Raw genomic sequence first — 19,103 nt, 5'->3', positions numbered from 1 at the left:
CATGCATGCATAATAATATGTTCACCCAGCGATTACTGTGGAGAAAGCACTGCCCATCGAGATCTGCATTAGCTACTGTTCATGAACACAAAGCATTTACATTCTGCCTTATTGATGAACAGGACTGGAACAACCTTTCTTTAAGGAAAAAAAAAATAAATCACTGCAGAGTACAAAAAAGCATATGCTGAGGTATGATTGACAGCCGCCATAATGGACTGTCATGTCAAAAGAACTGCCTTGCTAATTCTCTTACATAATGAGCTAGATGCTAGGCTCGCCTTGCAAGTTTGATTGTGCACCCTTCCATCAATCTTCCCGACATCTTGGCATCTAAAATACAGCAAAACCACTTAACAAGGGCTCTTTAAACAGGCAAGAGGAGGGATGTCTCAGTGTATTAAATGTGATGGGGAGGTTGCTATGGCAAAATTTGAGCATGTGAACATTGCAGTGCAGAATTCCACACTGGTGGCTAGAACCGAGGCTAGCCATGCCTCCAGGTTCTGTATGTGTACTTGGACTGCATTATTTAAGGAGCAGAAGGAATATGGTTCTGGTGCCACTTTCATGGTAGGAAAAAAAGTTCCTTTGTCTAATCCTTTTGTGTGTGTGTGTGTATGTGTGTGCAGATCCCTGGGGTGTTGATGAGGAGTATCCAAAATGGACTGTATGCTGTCTCTGCAGCTTTCAAATGTGGGGCTCCATCCCCCAGACTCCTTCAGTAACTAAGACAGGAAACATATATGCATTTCTCTTTCTCTCCCCCCCCCCCCCCCCTTTCATCTGGTTGTCACAGCTACATGATGCTGCCAGTTGCAATCACAGCTCAACAGCATTGGTAGGCAACTCTGGTAGCTTCATTTATTGAATCGAGAATTGCCATGTAGGTGTCGATTATCTGCCCTAGAGTTCTGACGGTTATAGCTTTAACTATTGGCACTTCCTTCATTACCAGCTCTCTGACTTCCCACTTTGTTTACTAAATTTATAATCCACAGAGCCCCTTCAGCTGTGAACTCCTCCCTCCCAGGCAATTGTAGATAAATTGCCAGCTCCACCCTAGGGCCCTGTAGTGGAGGGGGATTGAAGTGCACATCAGAGAGTGAAGTTTTGTGTATAAGCATTTATAAGGATTTACTGTTCTCTGGGTTATTTCACATTTTCCTTTTAGGAGAAGTTCCATGGGAAAGCTGCTGGGTTCCCCAGCTCCACACTGACATTTCTTAGATGTATTTTGTTCCTCTTTTGTTGTTACTCATTTATAGAGCTGTTGAATGGTTAGGATTGGAAAGGACCTTAAAGATGATCACAAAGACACCAAAATGGGTAACATACTACAACCTAGCTCATATCTCAACTGTAACTGAGCACCTCATACATACAGAAGCCACCACCCTTATACCTGCTATTTTATCCAGGGACTTTTTGAGCTGTTTATTGAGGGATATTATTGTTTCTGCTTGTTCCCTTTCTCTTTCTATTTCTTCTTGCTCATACATACCAGTTTTAATTATCATTTATTCCACACTCCCTACATCTGCCTTTTCCTGTTGGTCAAGAGGCAACATTCCGCTCCACAAAGAATCAGTTTTTGCATGCATGATTCCATTGTTCTCACTTTGCAAAATCAAACTGTTTGTCAGACAGGTCCTGGTCTGAGTGAACACAAAAGCTGATCTAACTCTTCAGTATGACCCTCACAAGTAGTTATTTTCAGCCTCTCCTATGTTTCCCTCTTTCTTGCACTGGGCTGGTTTTAATTTCCAGAGATTCAACACCAGAACCTTCTCTATGTTTTTAAGCATATTTAACAGGACTCAACTTCCTGCAACTTGGAAATATTTTCTTAAGGCACCCCAGCAGCTCCAAAGATAACCCCCCCTTCTATGCATTGCAGCTCTAGTAATAACAGCGCCAACTCTAGCAATAACTCATACAGCCAACCTCCACGCTATTCACAGTCAGATGCAAGCTACAGAGAAACAACCTGGTACCTGAAGCATCACTTCCCTTCTCAAACAACTTGCAGTACAATGTTTCTTTTACTGGAGTTTCTTACTCACCTTGTGCTCTCTCTCTTCTTTGCCATTCCAAACTCCTTCAATACTCTGGATTACTTATAGCCCCTAAGCTCTTCCTCTTATCCAGCCTTTCCCTCACCTTTGCACACCTGCAGCCTCTTTCCCACACAGTACCTAATAAGCCTCAAAAGCTGTGCTTCCCTACAGGGTCCTCCCTAATTTGTCACAGTTGTTGCTAAATTGAAGCCTTGAATGTTCAACTGGTAGATGTCCATCAATGTATTTAAAAGGCTGCATCTTATAAGCTTGTTGTGGTAGAGGTGAGTTTTGAAGGTATGAATAGATATAGGAATGTTATTAAATCTATTTTTTTATCATAAAGCTTTGTTAGCAGTCCATTGTTTCCTTAGCATCTCTGATAAACTTTTTTTCCAGTATCTCTGTATAAACTTTTCAAAGCTGTATGTCTGTTTTGGTCACACACTTCAGTTCACTTATGAACACATTCACATTATCAGCAAATCATCTTCTTTGGTAATACATTCATCCTCTTGGATCCTGAATCCTGCTCCAGATAATCCTGTATACAACAGAAGTCTTGCCCATCCTGCAGATATCAGGTCTATATAGGTGAGATATTTGCATAGGCACTGAGGGTGGAGTATGGGGTGCAGAGAGTATTTATGTAATGAAAGTATGTGTCAAGGACTCTGTTCAGCTCCTGATTCTATCTATCACAGGCTTTCCTGGTGATCTTGGACACCTTGCTTTATTCCTATATGACTCAACTTCTTAGCTGTAAAATAATGAAGATAATAATCTGTTTGGAATGACCAGTGCTCATGAAGTTGTGGGGAAAGAGCCATAGACAGGTAAGCAGGTAGAAAGATAAAAAGATCTTTCACTCCCATAGGTTGGAGTGGGGTTTTTTTGACCTACCCCTCTTCAGAGTACCTGAAAGTGAAAAAAGGATTATCTTTCTCAGTGGGCCAGACAGACTCAGTGAGAGCATTTACCTGGTTTCTAGAGTATCTCTCATTTCCATTGTCATTCAGGGAATTTTTTACTTTCTGCCCCCACCTTGTGTATCTGCTCTACTCCTAGCTCTGTTATCCTGAGTTCAAAAGCATTTCCACTCTCACTATTCAGATGGGTTTGTGTCTCAGAACTCCAGACATCAGCAGTATATGACTTGTACGTGACATTTAATATATTTTACATGTACATTTGCTCTGTGAGGCCTTTAACATTGCTTCTAGTACGAGCAGTCTCTTAAGAGAAAAAAGACTTTCATGGCTATCTTGTTTTGTATTAGCATGTAAAACTACCTCTCTACTTTCTTGCATTCTGTGGTTTCTTCTATGACAGTGCAGATTAATGGATGTGTTTTTTATTTCTTGGAAAGATCTAATCATAGCATGGGAAGAGACAAGAAGCCAGCAAGAATCCTCTGATCAGTCAACTCTCCCTAGATCAAATGCTGTTTGGGAACATCTGCCTTGAAGATACCAGGTGTTCATAAAAAAATACCAGTAATAAAGTGCTTATATGTCAAATATTTGCAGGCATGTTTAAAAGTTTGTAACAATCATTCTTTTTAATGTAACTAGGTTATAAGTTTAAGCTGAAACTAACATTCATAAGCCAAAGCTAGTGTGCATCTGCTTCTGTGGTTGGTATGACAGGATGGTCCAAGTACAGCCATGAGCACATTATAACATTTGATATTTTAATCAAATCCCATTTTAAGGTGTGATGTGTTTTACTCTGCTAAAGGTCATTTTAGTTACAGTAGCATTATGGGTTTTCAATAAAACATTTTAAATGCCAGTTATATAACTGCTTTTAACATTTAACAGCCACATTGGTTACATGACCTGAGACAAAGGATATTTTCTCAGCACTTTGAGATATTATGGCTAAATAATCCTTATGGGAACGTTCGGTTTCATAATGGCCTCAGGTCATCCCATATTATGTGGCATAGCTTTTTTTTTTTTCACCAAAACAGTAATTGCTAATGAAGCCAATGGTGATGGAAGTTCAATGACATGGCAGAGGATAGAGGCTGTAGTCAGTAATAGCAGCAGACTCTGGCCAGTAGGAGAAGTTTATCAGCACTATTCAAGGACAAGTTGATGCAGCAGTAAGGAATGAATGCACACTGGTCTGTGTCAGTGCTGTGCCATGTGTTAAAGAAAAATAACTCAGGTAAACACAAGTTCTTTCCTCCCCTGCATCTCCAAAGCACTGCATCATTAAAATACGATCTATCATAGGACATAAGATATATAGAATATAATATAGTACATATAAGATATAGTTTCAGGACATCATACCCAGGTGTATGAGGGCACACATAGAGTTATACAACTCAATACCTATCCTTTAGTTGTGGGACAAGGGGATGCTGTGAGATGAACAAGCTCCGTTTGATGTACAAGAGACTCATGACAGAGCTTACTATTGAGGGTGGACAGCTATTTCCTGTTAGGTTCTCTATAGAAAAATACCACTGGAGCAGCATCTTCAGCTGTAGCATCTCTCCTGCCAGCACTCCCAGACTGTGGATCTTATTCTTAGACCAGCAACCTTTTTGACTCCGAAATGAGACTCCATGTTGCAGATCATCGTGAGCCAGTCAAAAGGACAGACTTTTCTCTCGTATTTTTCTTATCTCTACCTTCAGATTTTGGGTTCTTGTGGTTAAAGCCACCTCTTCATGTGTGATCCTGAACTGTGTAGCACAGCTGGGTTTGGCAGGAGGTTCTAGCCATGCTTGTAGGCTTCTGCCTCCTCCCATCAAAGTAAGAAGTTCTTGTCTGGCAAATCATTGCCAAAAGCCAAAAAATATCTTTAAAAAGCAAGATTTCTTAAGCCTCCTTTCTTTAAAATAGAAAGAAAATCTTTGTTTCAGAAATGAAATAAAAATGGTCTATCATGTGTTTTCTCCTGCTTTGAGCAGGGGATACTAGATGTCCAGCCTAGATTACTCTAAGAAAATGTATATGTTTCTTGAAAAGTGATATAAGCAAAAGACATGGTGACAATCCTTTTTCACAGCTCACAGGCATCATGTCTTTCTCAGTGACTGCAGGTTGTAATGAAACTAAGAAGTTGCTGTGTTTCAGAATAATATCTTCCACAGCCAATTTTACCATGAGCCAATGAAATAAATGTTTCCAAAGTGAACAGCTGGCATCTCTTTTCATAAAAGATTCCCTTTTAGAACACTATTTCCAAACAATATTACAGTGGCTCCATTCACGTAGCTATAGTTAAGACTGTGTCAATACTTCTCTTATAAATCTTGTTTTTCAAGGGCTTATAGCTTTACAGCTAAGCCATAATTAGCTGGGATATGAGTTACAGCACAAGAGTTTAGTCTGTCTGTGAGAACATTTTTGCTAATATTAATAAAATCAGTTTTAAATCATAGAAGAGTAAAACATAGTGCTGTATATGCATAAAAAGGATTCTTTAACATTAAACAGCTATGATTTATGAAAGGGGATTTTGACAAGTGATTAGAATATAACATGATCTCAATTTCTTTTTGTCCTTTTAAAACAAAAAAAGAGAAAAAAAAATCGCTATAGAAACAGTTTGAGAAACACAGAAATTCAAAATTAGAGTGTACAGTTTCTTCTTAATTTATGCTGTTATGAAGAACAGACACAATGATCTCATTAAAAGGCACAGGATCAACCAAATCTCATATTCCATGGCTTTTTTCAGTTCTTACTTTGCTGCCATGTAAGCATAGTTTTCAGTATCTGATATCATTCTGTTTGAGCATTTTATGACAATACCAATTTGCACCCTGCCTGTGGTTTTACGGTCACTTCAGTCTCAGCCATTAGCCCATCTTTCTGCACTCCCTGTTTCCATTGCCATTCTTAATTACAATGCAACTCAAACACCTCCTATTTCCAGTCATTCCAGTCATACTAAACTACTCCACTGTGAGCCCAGCTCACCCTTTTACCATGAGTCAGCTCTCATTTCTATTCATGGAGCTTTCCTGATGGCATCAGGATTTCATGTCAAGGAGAGCTGTATTTAGTTCACTCACTGTGTATCTTAATGGCAACATCTGGATATCCCAAAAGAGCTAATGAAGTCCCATTAAATGAAGCCAAGTAATTGATGTCTTTATGCAGAAACTAATTTGTTCATAAAACCTTGCCCTTTGTATCATAAATTGTTCTGGAAAAATACATACAATGACAAAATGGAAAAGAAATGCCAATGTTAGTTAACTCAAAATGTCTTTTTCTAGTAGGTATAAACTGTAACAAAAGAAATAAATGTGACAATGTGGAAAGCCAGTAGCTCAGCAAAGCCCTGGCTGCTTTCCAGGAACTTTCTTCCTTCACTTTACCCCTCCCCAGCTCTACTCCTCCCTGGTTTTGCTTTGGACTTCAGTCTCCTCCTCTATCCTGTGACAATTTCCCTGTCTGAGTCCTACAACAACCCTAAACCCTTGCTTTTCCTAACCTTTAAGTTTCTAGATTTATCTGTCCCACAATGACTGTATTTGAAAGATTCCTTTTCATGCAGACCTTGGGCTCCTGTGCAAACTGCTGGGTGCTCATTTGAAAACAAATCAAATGAATTTGTTTTCAATTCAAAAAATTCAAAAAGAATCATCCAGAAGAGCAGGCTGTATGTGTGACAGACCCACCTGAGACCAGCACAGATTCAGAAAACCATATATTGATGTCAAAACTTTTATCATGGCCAGCAAAATAATGGTTCAAGAAAATCAAGGATCTCTTTTGGCAGTGCCACTGGTTCTGTTTCTAACTCTTGTGTTCCTGTTGCCATCCCTCTGAGACTTCTTATCATAAGAAAGCCCAGCTGTCTTACTAGATCTCAAGCACAAAAGGAAGTCTAGCTCATGTTTTCTTCTAACTTTTCTCTCTTCTCCCTGCCATTCAACTGAGCCAGTGTGCTCCCAAAGACTTTTTTGGCTCTAAAAGACCAAGAAAGAAATAGTGGGAGAAGAAATAGTGAGGCAATACTTCCAGTCACATATGGGGTGGGTATAGCCAAGGACCTCATTCACAGACATCTAGAACTGACCCTCTGCATCAGTAAAATTGCATGATGCTCCTTTCACTTTCTTCCCTGTGCTATGTAGGCACTGTCAGTGTTTTCCTCCTTCTTCCCTTACCGGTTAGTTCTTCCTACACCCTGAATTTGGTAACATAATCTTTGTTAAGATAGAAGACTTTTCTTAAGAAGAACGATCATCGGCGTGATTTGGAAAGATGCCTATTTCAGCTTAATATGTTATCTCCAGTGATGCTGAACAGGGCAAAAGGATAGACTTTCACCTTGGCATTACAACACTGTGGAAACAAACACAAATCTTTAACACTGGAGTGCAAACAGCAGCCACAGAGCTCTCCTTGTTATCCTTGCTGACTGATCTGTATGATAATTGCAGGCTAGGATGACTGTATCCCTCTCAAACCAGAGTTAACCACATTATACAGTCAGAAGCCTTACTGAATTCTGTGGCCATCACCCTGCACAAAAACATGAAGTTAAAATTGTTTCTTCAAATTCAAATGGGATCAATACCTCTCAAGAGACAGATGGGATTTTCTTTTCTACACTGAAAAAAAAGAATCAGTGTCTGGAGTTCTGGCTCAAAGTATTCATTCAGCACAGAACAACACCAGGAGAAAATCAGAGTGGGCACCTGCTCTTTTCCTTGATCAGCCCTGGATCTTAGAATTTGATGTTTCATATAAAGGGAGCTTGCTGTTGCTCTTGCATGCTGCTTCTTAAACCTACACAGTCTGGCTCAGGCAAGAAGGGTATGTTTATTCTTTTTTGGACCTTTTTCATTTTTACTTCTAGCTGAATCCTCTGGGTCAATTGTATCTGCAGGGATGGGAGAGGAATTTAATTGCTTTTACTTCCTACCTTCATCTCAGGGTGACCAGTCCATTAATAATGCACAGGAAGCAACTAGGAAATGCATGGTAGATTAGGGATTAATTGATATTTGGAAATATTTCAATCCACATTTGAAAGAAAAGGTTATGGACTGTAGCCCAGCTCTAGTTACTATGTGTATTTGATTATTATTTCTTACAGTCCTTCTGGTTTTAGATCTGTTTTCCCCTTTCATTGGTCAAGCAAGCTTTTACAAAAATTTCTTTGTATTCTTGCTAGAGATATTTGTTACACTTCTGATACATGCCACCCAATACCAAATAAATACATACATTTGTCTGCATTTTCCAGTAAATATGTTTTTTTCTGCACTGATACCACCCACATTTCTGTTATGAACAATTTGACTTTCCAAAACATTATTGATTTCTGTGTTCGGGAATTACAAGATTAATAGCTTTAGAGGCAGAAGTTCTTCAATCCTTTCACCAAATAGGTGCTTCAATGCAAGCTTGCTTCAATGCCTGCTGATGTGCTTCAGCACATCGCTTTTAGCAAGAAACACGAGCCAGGCATTCCTGAAATAAACAAGGCACTAAAATACAGGAAACATGGGTAATTTCAATGATGTCAGGGCAGGAAGATATGATTTAGTTGGTTTAAAAATGACAAGCTTGACACCTCAATTTGTTTTGCCTGTGTTGCCCCTCAGAAATGATAATGACTTCAGTAACTTCTTTAGCAGTTTTAAAGGCTGCAGAACAACAAATACTGACACCCATAAAACCAGTAACTACTGTTAGCAGAACTCGACTCTAGCTGTTGGGAGCAAGAGCCAATGTGAAAAGAACAGAAGACTCAAAAGAAAAGTTACATTAGATCCTTTTAAGACCTTGAGAAATTTCCCATCTTTTCCCAGTGCCAGTTGCATTAAAAATAGACTAAAGTTAGGAATATAACATAAATATCCAGTTACAAGCACTTTGATAATGTTAGGTGAATCGGACAAAGACCTTTTGAGGACCCCTGGTGTTACAGCAGCTTTTATGATGGTATTGGAATTTGAGAGTAATGGAATCATACGAGAAGCTAAAGTCAGACAATTTGGAAATGATTCAAGGCTACTAAATGCACACCGCAGAGACATTGACGGTTGTAAAATCTGAGTGGCCATCTCCATTTACTATTAAAATGTCAAAGGAGAAGTGCATTTCATGTGTTGTACTGTGAAGTAGTTGGGATAATGATCATGGAAACAAGTTCTTTTCTAATAAACTGACACTCTGGAAGCAGAGCTAGGCTGGTTACAAAAGTCTGTTAAGATACAGTATGTGAGTACAGAAACAGTGATGATGATTGTTCTTTCCAGCAATTGATTTGGGATTGGAGAAATTCACTTCCCCATCACTCAGGGGTAGTAAAGATCACATCATAAGTGATATTCATAGTCCTGAGTGTTTTACACCCCAAACACAATTCTGGGTTTTCTTCCCTCTTTGACAGACCAAGAGAAAGGGAAAGTCACTGAAATATGATGTAGCTCAAGAAGAAGCCCTGGAGGAATCTTTGCTCACCTCACCGCATCATCTGATAACAGCTGCTGAAAATGCCACCTATTTTCTACTGCAGGGTATCTCAATCCAGGCCTGAATTTTATTCAAATATCCACTGTCTAATGAGAAAGTGCAGTAAGCAGCGTGTTCTACATTACAGTATTAAATTAAAAATATATGCTAGTTACAACTATTGTTAAGAGCTGTTTTCAAACTGCTTTAGTATATTTCATCCATAGAGGTATTCGGGGGATTTTGCTAATTCTGTTTTATTAACATGTTTGGTGAAGGCTACCTGAGTTTCATCTCTTAATCTAGAAGACTTTGCGAGACTCTTTGTTGATTTATCTGTTTCAACTGATTAAATAAATGAGGAAAGAATTGTAAACTCTACTGGTGTCACAATAGGGTAGTTACGCTTTATTTTAATTAAACTGAGGGTCTAAAAAGATATTTTATTCAGTGCCTATCTACCTGGGTGTGCTTGGCCTAGTTTTTTCAAGCGCCTAGAGATTCTGCTGAAGTCTTCATTTGTTCAACCTGCCAAATCCACAGACCCGCATTCTGTGTACAGCTCAGGCTGCAGGTGCCTTTTCAGCCCAAAGACTCTGAATTCACTCATCACAAGCATTTGTGTTAAGGCCTGCTGTGGTTGTGAGCTTCCCTTGAAACTTTTGAGGAAAGAAGGCTCCATGAAACTTCCATTTATGTTTGACTTTCACCCTAATCTCTGCAGGAGCCCAGAGATAGTTACGTACGAATCTCTGCCCCCAGTGAGTTTTCTGTCAAAGAAGAATACCAAGAATCACAAAAAAAATAGTGAAACTTGAGAAATCATCATAGCATAATGTAATAAAGCTCTTCAAAAGAATCAAAACTTAAATAGCATTAACTTACCTTTGGTGAAATACCCAAATACATGGTTTATGGTTGTGCCTCTGTTCTTAGTTGTGCCCAACTAGTTCTGTTGGAGGAAGTGAGGCTTCTTGTAATTACCATCTCAGCTTATTTTTCATTTTAGTTGGCAACGATCTCACCACTCTCCAAACCAGTTACATATTGACCTGGAGACCAACAGGTTACCTGGATGTCATGATGATACACCATTTACCTGATTTTTTCTCGCAGCCACATTGCCCACTCTGTATTCTGCCAAACCATTTGGACATTGCCCAGGGTACCCTTATGCTGGGAAGTTCTTAAGTAGCCATGTGGCTTACATTCCTTCCCATAATGTGTTGTGCTTACCTTGAAATACTGAACAGATAATATGTGCATTTATTTTTCCCTTGATGGCCTGTCTTGTTTTTTTTTGTGGGAAATATTGCAAATGGGACCACAAAAAAATTGGTGTGGAGAAAAGGTGTGTAGATTGCATATGGATAAGTTGAGAGGGGATATGAAAGACAGAACATATCTACTACCTAAACTTACATACAATCAGTGCAGTTTATGTGATTGAACTTTATTAACAGTAGAGGTGAACAGCTGCAGTTGGGAAGTAGCAAAGGGAAATGAAGAAACTTGAAGGAACTGGGTTGAAAAAAAAAGTAGCCCAACTACCATTTCCTACCTAATCATACCATTTTAATACAACAGAATAAAGTGGCATATAAAAAGGTAATGTGCATTTTCATTGAGGACTTGTTGAAAACTATAATACAGTATCCTTGTAATTTACTGGTAATATGTACACAATGTAAAAGATCAGGAGCAGAGAGTACTATCACTATATTTAGAGATAATGGTGCTTTTCTTTCACAGGCTTGATATAAACTTTGATTACATAGCATTCCTTTAATTTGCTGCTATTCAAGAAAACCCTCAGAGCACTGCAGCAAGCAATGCCTCTCTTTTACATTTGCATTTTTTAATTTGCATTTTTTAATTTCCCAGACTACAGCTCCACACCTACACAGGCTTCCCCTGTGGGAGGGAAGAGAATATTTTTCAGTATGAATGATACTGTTTCTCTTCTCAAATAGCTGTAGTTATTAATTCCAGAGATTTACAAAAATCACTTTGCTGCTGTATCACTTAAGTGCGGAGGATTTTTTCTAACATCAGATGCCAATCTATTGCTCCACTGGTACCCATTTTAAATAGGGCAGCCAAGCAAAAAGTTCAGACTGCTCAAAATGACTAGTTGCTGTTCTCAGCAGCCAGCTCTTGCATTCCTTCTATGTCCAAAAATGCTGCTGAATAAAAGAAGAGTTTGGTGCTCTTAAAGGAAGACCCATTTTGTCCATAATATGTCAAGCCCCCCATGGCATAGTAATGACAAGCATATAGACCAGATTACTCAGCACAGCAGACTTTAGGGTCTTCTATTTACTAACCAAAATAGACCAATTTAGTAGATACCTTGTAAACATGTACTAAAAATAATGTTCTAGGGGCTACATTATTTGCCTGTGATCTAGGTGATCAGCATTTCAGACCCTACTCTGCCTCACTCGGATCTCTTCCATCTCTTAAGTGTTGGGCTCTTTTTAAGACAGAAAAGTTATGACAGGAAGATCCTGTGAACCAATGGCTACATCACTTGCATGGCAGAGGACAAAGCTGGAACACATCATCAGGCAATTCTTTCAACCGCTGGTATTTTACTGGTATGTAAATTGGAGCAGTGTCACCATGAGAGACTGGAAGAGCCCACAGGGCTCAAAAAGCCTTTCTGAAGAATGGGTACCTACATTTAACTCCATACTCCAGATTTGGCAGAGGGATGTTTAGCTTCCCAATTCATAGAAAATGCCCAAATAGCAGAAGAAAAAAGAAATAGTCTCTCCCTCACTTGGTAGGGAACAGTCAACTTCTTTTGAGTACGTACCTTCAAGAGGAATGTCAGCATCCCAGGTGACACCTCTGCACTCAGAGGCCAGACTGAAAGGCTGCTTTCCCAGGGCATCTGCTTGCAGCTCCCTCACTAATTCCCTTTCACTATGCTGGCTCCTGGGAGCCATTTTTCAGTACCCAGCCTGCCTCCTGCTTTGCAGGTATAGTCTGTGCCCAAGTTGGATTTCTGTATTTTATGCAGAGCCTTTGCTTTTAAAAGCCGGGGATAATAAATTTGAGGCATGACCTAAAGAGGGAAGGCAACAAGCAAAATTAGACCTCGAAGAGATGGCAACAGCAGAACAACGACTTTGTTCAGGAATTTAGCCAAATACTAATGCCTGTCTATTGGGGAGGGACTGTCTCCAGAATAACACCATCCAGGGGCTGAGGCAACAAAACAAAGTATTTCTTTTAGTTTCTCTATCCAAGACCTTGTAAAAAAGAATTTACAAACACAGCATATCTTCCCAAGACTGAACGTTTTCTCACATAATAAGGTGGAAAAAAACAACTTGGAAGACATTATATAACAGCACCATCTCATGACACCTGCCATAACAATATTTTATTTGTCAGTCTTTTCTCATCCTATGTCTCTTGAAGCTTGACTAGGTTACTGCATCAAAGGGAAGGAATGATAGTATCATTTCAGATGAAAGAAAAAGAGAGAAATATGCTGTACACAATCTGCCCATCATGTCACCTCACAGTTACATTAACCAAACAGGTAACACATCTATGAAAAAATACAAAATACACAGCCATATGCTATGGCAATCCATGGAAACTAGAGCCTCCTCTCAGGTGAGGTAAAAAATGCTCCATTTTTATATACCTGTAATTCAAAATTCTTTACACAGGTTAATTAATTTAACATACTTTATGCACATCAATTAACTAAGGCAGAGAAAGATTAAATATATGACAAAGCACAAAATTTAATAGACACAGGAAATGGCAGAGCTATAAACAATATTGAACTCCTGGATCCCAGCATTAAGTTAAAAAAAAGGGCCCATTTTAATGCAACTATTTCCTTTCCATTTCTCAAAGTATGCTGGAGACAGCAAGTTCTGCTGTGCACAGCACTGAGCACATCATCAGCTCTTCACAAGTACTGAACTGAATAAATAATATTAACTATAATCCCACTATCATGCCCTAAACCACTAAATCCATTGAAAATTTAAACTTTCACATTTAACTGACTTCAGGACAGATAATTCTGAAAGCTGCACTATCTTGGTACTACTAATTAATATGTAATAGTAATAAGAATCATGACTAATAATGCTGCTCTAATAAGGATTTAATCCTACAGATCATTTTTCTGAAAGCACTTTGATAATAATGATTATTTATTCTTACAGTGCATTTTTCATGCTAGCAACTTCGAGTACCACAGTGATTAATAAAGCTAAAGAAATTGAGAGATACATAAAATAACAAACTTATGAGAGTGCGAATGTGCCGATCTGATTAAAGAAACTTTAACAAAAAATAAAGCTGTAAAGGAGATTCTCTGGGGATAGGGGAAAAATAGAAATTAAACAAAACCCCCTTAAGGCTATGTCAGCAGCATTGATACATACTGACCTGTGCATCAGTGTTATTTCTACTGTCAGTCTAGGAACAAAATAAAATTATAAATAGCATTTAGTGACCTGTGGACTAGGTTGTCAGCTGTGTAAATAGGTGCATTTTCAAAGGGCTGCAGAAACATTGTACCTACTATGAAAATACCTATGTCTTGTCCATGATGACTTCAATGCACAGCAGAGGAAGGATAAGTACTGGCAATGCTCACAATACTCTGGTGATAGTTGATACATATACGTGAGTTACTTACATTAGTCAGACTGAGGTCTTGTAGGGGCTTTATTGTCTGCAGCGCCTAGGATTTAAGTTCAGCACAGGTTCCTTTTTCCTTCCTCCTGTCATCTTCCCACTCCTTCAGGTTATGCCAAAGGCCTTGGTATGACCCAAGTTACATTTCCAAATAGAGAGAATTCACCTAGTTCAAAAATAATCCCCTATAAAGGATCGGTTTAGCCTACAAAGCATTGCATAGGCAGCATTCTGCCAAAATAGCTTTGGAAGGAAATCACCTGGGCTGGCACTATTTATAACAGCAAAAGAAATTTTGTGGAGGATGGCTTATCCAATGAGAGAATCCTGGTTAGCAGGAGTGGCAGTTTTTATACCCAGAACTTGATCCTTCTCAAGAAGCTTTTACTGGTTTGTCTTCCCTGGCAAAGTCTTGGTAGTACAGATCAACCTTCAGAGAAGTATTCAACAGCAAAGACCTCTCCTGAAAGTAAAAAGTACTCAGGGATGAGTAACTTCAAAAAGAGTTGCCTGACTTTGTTCCTATCTGTTACAGATCACTCTAGTAGCAACATGAAACCAGAAACAGATTATGGAATACACAAGAGAGGAGAGAAGTCCCCAGATGGAGGGTTACTGAGCCATCAGATATAAATGGAAATTTTCTACAGCGACCTGCTCTTGGACTCCACAGTATTGTCCATATGCTGGCATCAGGGAAACAGAGAAGGGAGCATTGGCTTTTGTCAAGAGTTATATGGGTGTATCCAAATCTGAGGTGTGAGAAAGGGGGACAGGAGTGAGTCTTTGGAAGAAAAGCTGAAGGAATTTATTGCAGGAAGAATTCTGCAGTTTTGACTCTTCAAAATCATATTTACTTAGGCAGGTAAGGAAATGACTACACAGAGAAATATGTGAAAGAACAACAAAAGATGCCAGGTTAACAGAAGCCCTCTGATTGATAAAACAGAAGCCCAGCCCATGGTCAGAGAAACTACATGATGTTAAGAAATAGCTGTCATGTTTTGAATACACATTATATAAACACTGTCTGAGGTTCATGGAAGTCCTGAATGGAACCAACCACCTCTTTGTTAAGGGGACGAACACTATTTCATTCCAAATAAATATCAAGAGTAGCCTCCAGCAACAGAAAGCAAATCTGAATAGGAAGAGATCTTAGCAGATCTAGTTCAGGTTTTCTACACTACCAGGCGATCCTTCTCCAAACTAATTTGTGAGCAAAGAGAACAAAGGGCTGGATGTTTCTCTGGGGACAGTCATATTTTCTAACTCAAGAGTAAATTATGTTGAATGAGAATACAAAGTCATAAAACATAATCAGGCTATTAGCTAGGTAAGAATTGTGGGGAAGTTACAGCGCTCCACAATGAATTCCTAATGTTACATATGATAAGTAGAGACAATAGAAATCAGTGGGAAAATTTGGCATGCAGTGATTTCCTTCCCTGGGCCTCCTGCAGTTTGCAAAACTCTGCAGAATTTCCTGGGCTGCTTGGTCAGCTTTATCTTTTGCTGAAATACACTTGGATTTCAATGCTAACCACCACTGCTACGAAAGGAGGGTAGTTATAAAAGGTTGATTTGCAAAAATATTTATAAATTCTGCAGCTTTCTATTTTTAGGTGTTCAATTTAGGGCTTCTGGTAGCTGCAGACATCTGTCTTGTCGGAGAATTCTCCATGGTGTTAACAGGAGTGAAGCTGAAATGAAGATTTAGATTCATCATGAAGTGGGAACAGGGACTTTGATTCTAGAGAAAATAGAACCGAGAGGAGAATCATAAACACACACATTTTCTTTGCATATAGATGTTTCTAGTATTCCTAGAATTATCAAATAAATCTTGAAATAATTACATGAGCCAATTTGTGCAGCAATGGAAATAAATAGGGATTTTGTTAGAGATTTCCGGTGGGATCAAGACAGAGCCTGGCTGTCATCAGTAATAACTCTCAGGACACCAGCAAGCTTAGAATTGTAGAATCATTCAGGCTGGAGAAGACCTTTAAGACCACTGAGTACAGCAATATAGAGCTTATTCTCCATGCTTAACCATATACAGTTGGATAATGGTCCCCTGTACTAGTAGAAAGAAGTCCCAGACTTGAAAGGGAAATTTTTCCTTGAACTGGAATTTTGAGTTCCTTGAATTTCAAATTTTTCCTAGAATTTGGAATCTTCAGCAGAGTAAAGAGAAGCCTGTGAGGGACTAACTGCAAGCATGTTTCCTGAGGTAAGCTGTGTGCTTTTGCCATCAGCAAGGTGCAGGGCAGCCCAGGACTGCTTGGAAGACAAAATTATGCTCAAGAATAAGCTGGTAAAAACTAGGAGAAATGCTTCTTGTCTTGGATCCAGCAATGTGGTTAATGACATGGTTGATTTTGGTCAGTTTGATTTGCATGCCGCAACTTCTGTTAAACAGAAAATCCATCACAAGATATAAAATACCATTTTGTTTGTTCTTAAGATTTGTATTTTTCCTTTTCTATAAGGTTCAAAAAAATCTTCTGCTCATGCTATTTTACTCATACCATACTTGAAAGCACTGAAAAGTGAACTGTTTGCTTATCCTCAGGCAGGTGCTCTGTACATTATCACAGTCAATCTGTACATTATCACAATCCCTTGTCATTCTATGTTACAAAGTCTTCTGCCTTGACCTAAGAGGTTCTTCTTTCCCATTTCCCCACCCACTTAAAAAAGAGAAAACAATAAAGGGGAGACAGAGAAATCATTCTTTATTCTAAGCTAGTGCTTTGTCTTTCTTTGGTAGAGCCGTTGCTGTACCTACACATACATTAGTTTTTCTAGTCTTCTGTACTCCACTGTTAGCCAGTACTGAAACTAGTCTGGGGCTGAAAGCAGTCTTAGTGTAGTAGAAAATTAGAAGCACGGCCCCTCTTGGGGAATTCAGCAGCGTTAATTGCATGACTTGGTAATACTCAGGGGAAACCTTCCAGGTGACATGTAAGGAAATAGCACACATATATCTCACTTTAATATGAAGGGAATCAGACTGCTCATCTCCCTGTACAATCTGTTGACAACTTTTCCCTTACATTGAATGATGACACGCAGGTGGAATTATCTTGTTCCATTAAGGATCTTTAGAAAAATATATATAATGGCAAAAGCCTGCAAGGGTGTTCTTCTCCCAGACAAACATTGTACAAATCCTAAATTCTGAAGTTATTTCAAAAGAATAAATCTCTGAAAGGTACAAAATATTTTCTACTTACTGGTGTGTAAGGAAAAGTAATACAATAAATTACTGTTCCAGTTACCTGCCCTGGTATGATGTGGGATACAAGATAAAAATGCACACTGTAGCTCAAAACAGAAGGTGCAAAGGTGACTTTTGAAATCCCATGATCCCAAGCTAATTGCTAAGACAGTCCCCAAACGTAAGTTAGAGCAGCCTTCAGCATCAGCATCTAAACATGCCTTTTGTTCTAGTCCAAAGCCCATTAGGAACCATGCCCTAACACCACAGGAATATTCTGTGGGAAAAGAATTAATAGTTTCCAGAGCCATTTTCTTCATCAGCCCAGAGAAAGCCTTATTTAACTCTTTGCATAACTTCAATAGTTCAACAGCTTTGAGCACCCCCTGTGTTTGTCTTGACTAGTCATTAAACTTTGATATGCAGAGACACTCTGCATCAGATTACATTTTCTTATTTATCAGTGAAAATTTGATATTTATGAAAAATCCTTTTTCTATATAAATGCTGGAATGTGGCAATTTCAGTGCATGGGGTTACCAGATTTACGCAGAAGATTCGCAGGTGAACAAGGAGATATTTATTGTGGAAGGACAAAAATATCTCCCTGCTTTTCCTGCAGGGCTAGAATGGCAGACGAGAGAAATGAGTTTGATTCTGATCACTTGAGGTCACAGCATGCCGGAATGAGTACATGGGTGTAAAAATTATATAGGGCTAAAAGCAGTCTGCAATAGATCTTGCTCTAAAATAAGACTTTTGTTGATCCTTGGATTTTCAAATGAGTCAAACGTACTTGGAAATTCCATTCCTACAAAATGCAAAAGCTACATGTTTCATGATTGTAGCTTCTTTTGAATAAACCTGTGCCTTGTTCTAGTTGCAATAATAATAAAAACAAACAAAAAACCACAAACCCCACCACCAACCCTCTCTCTGTTTATGCTTTGGCTATTCCATGTCCCTTCTCCAGGCAGAACAATATTGGAACCCCTGTGCTCAATAGTCAAACCCAGATATTATAAGAGAGAAACCGTGTCAAGGAAACCTCCATCATCTGAACCCTGTAACTTAAAGTCAGAGGCCCCAGGCATGTTATTTTTGAATTCTTGCAGGGCTACAGGCCTCCAAAATAAATCAGCTCTGCCAATTGTGAAACACCCTGGAGCATATATTGGAAACATTCACTATCTTTTAAAGTGACAGATTAGAATCTCTAGTAACAAAATTTTGCCCCTTTCCTTATGCAGTCTGTAAGCAATTGCACTTGCAGTGAAAGATTTGGGTATTCTTCTGAAAGTCTTCCAGCAATCCACACCAGCCTGCTTCAGATTGATTCTGATCTCACTTGTACCAGCAAAAAAATAAATGTGAGTATATACTGTATCAGAGATACTTTGGTACATGTCCAAAAGTAGGCTGCAGTTGCAGACCTGTGTATTTTTATGCTAAGAAATCCTAAATTTGGCTTGCAAAAGAGCTCTGCTGAAGGGAATCAGGGAAGGCTGGTACTTGGGTGCAGTAAGCCACACAACCCAGTTTCTACTGACTTGTCCGCTGATACCTCCAATGTTTTGTCTCAAATACTATCAGTGTGCCAAGGCAGCATTGGGCATGCCGAATCAGAAGTACAAAGGCAACTATAATGCCTCACTAAGCCACTTACAGAATGATAGTAGATACCTGCCTCCCAAAAAA

At 39.0% G+C, this 19,103-nt stretch overlaps 1 long non-coding RNA gene across 1 annotated transcript in view; it reads left to right on the top strand.

Annotated features, from left to right (window-relative positions):
• The first annotated feature begins 466 nt into the window (after nt 1-466).
• LOC130607773 (uncharacterized) overlaps nt 467-19,103 on the top strand; it is a 45,201-nt gene continuing 26,564 nt past the window's right edge. Inside the window, exon 1 of the long non-coding RNA XR_008974350.1 lies at nt 467-573. This is a non-coding gene — a long non-coding RNA (uncharacterized LOC130607773). The remainder of the gene's footprint in view (nt 574-19,103) is intronic.

Source organism: Pezoporus wallicus, unplaced genomic scaffold, assembly GCF_028554395.1.
Source record: "Pezoporus wallicus isolate ANWC-B61680 ecotype Strahan unplaced genomic scaffold, APGP_CSIRO_Pwel_v1 scaffold_6445, whole genome shotgun sequence".
NCBI lineage: Eukaryota > Metazoa > Chordata > Aves > Psittaciformes > Psittacidae > Pezoporus > Pezoporus wallicus.
The sequence above is the reverse complement of the archived record's forward strand: the minus strand, read 5'-3'. Positions and strand labels throughout refer to the sequence as shown.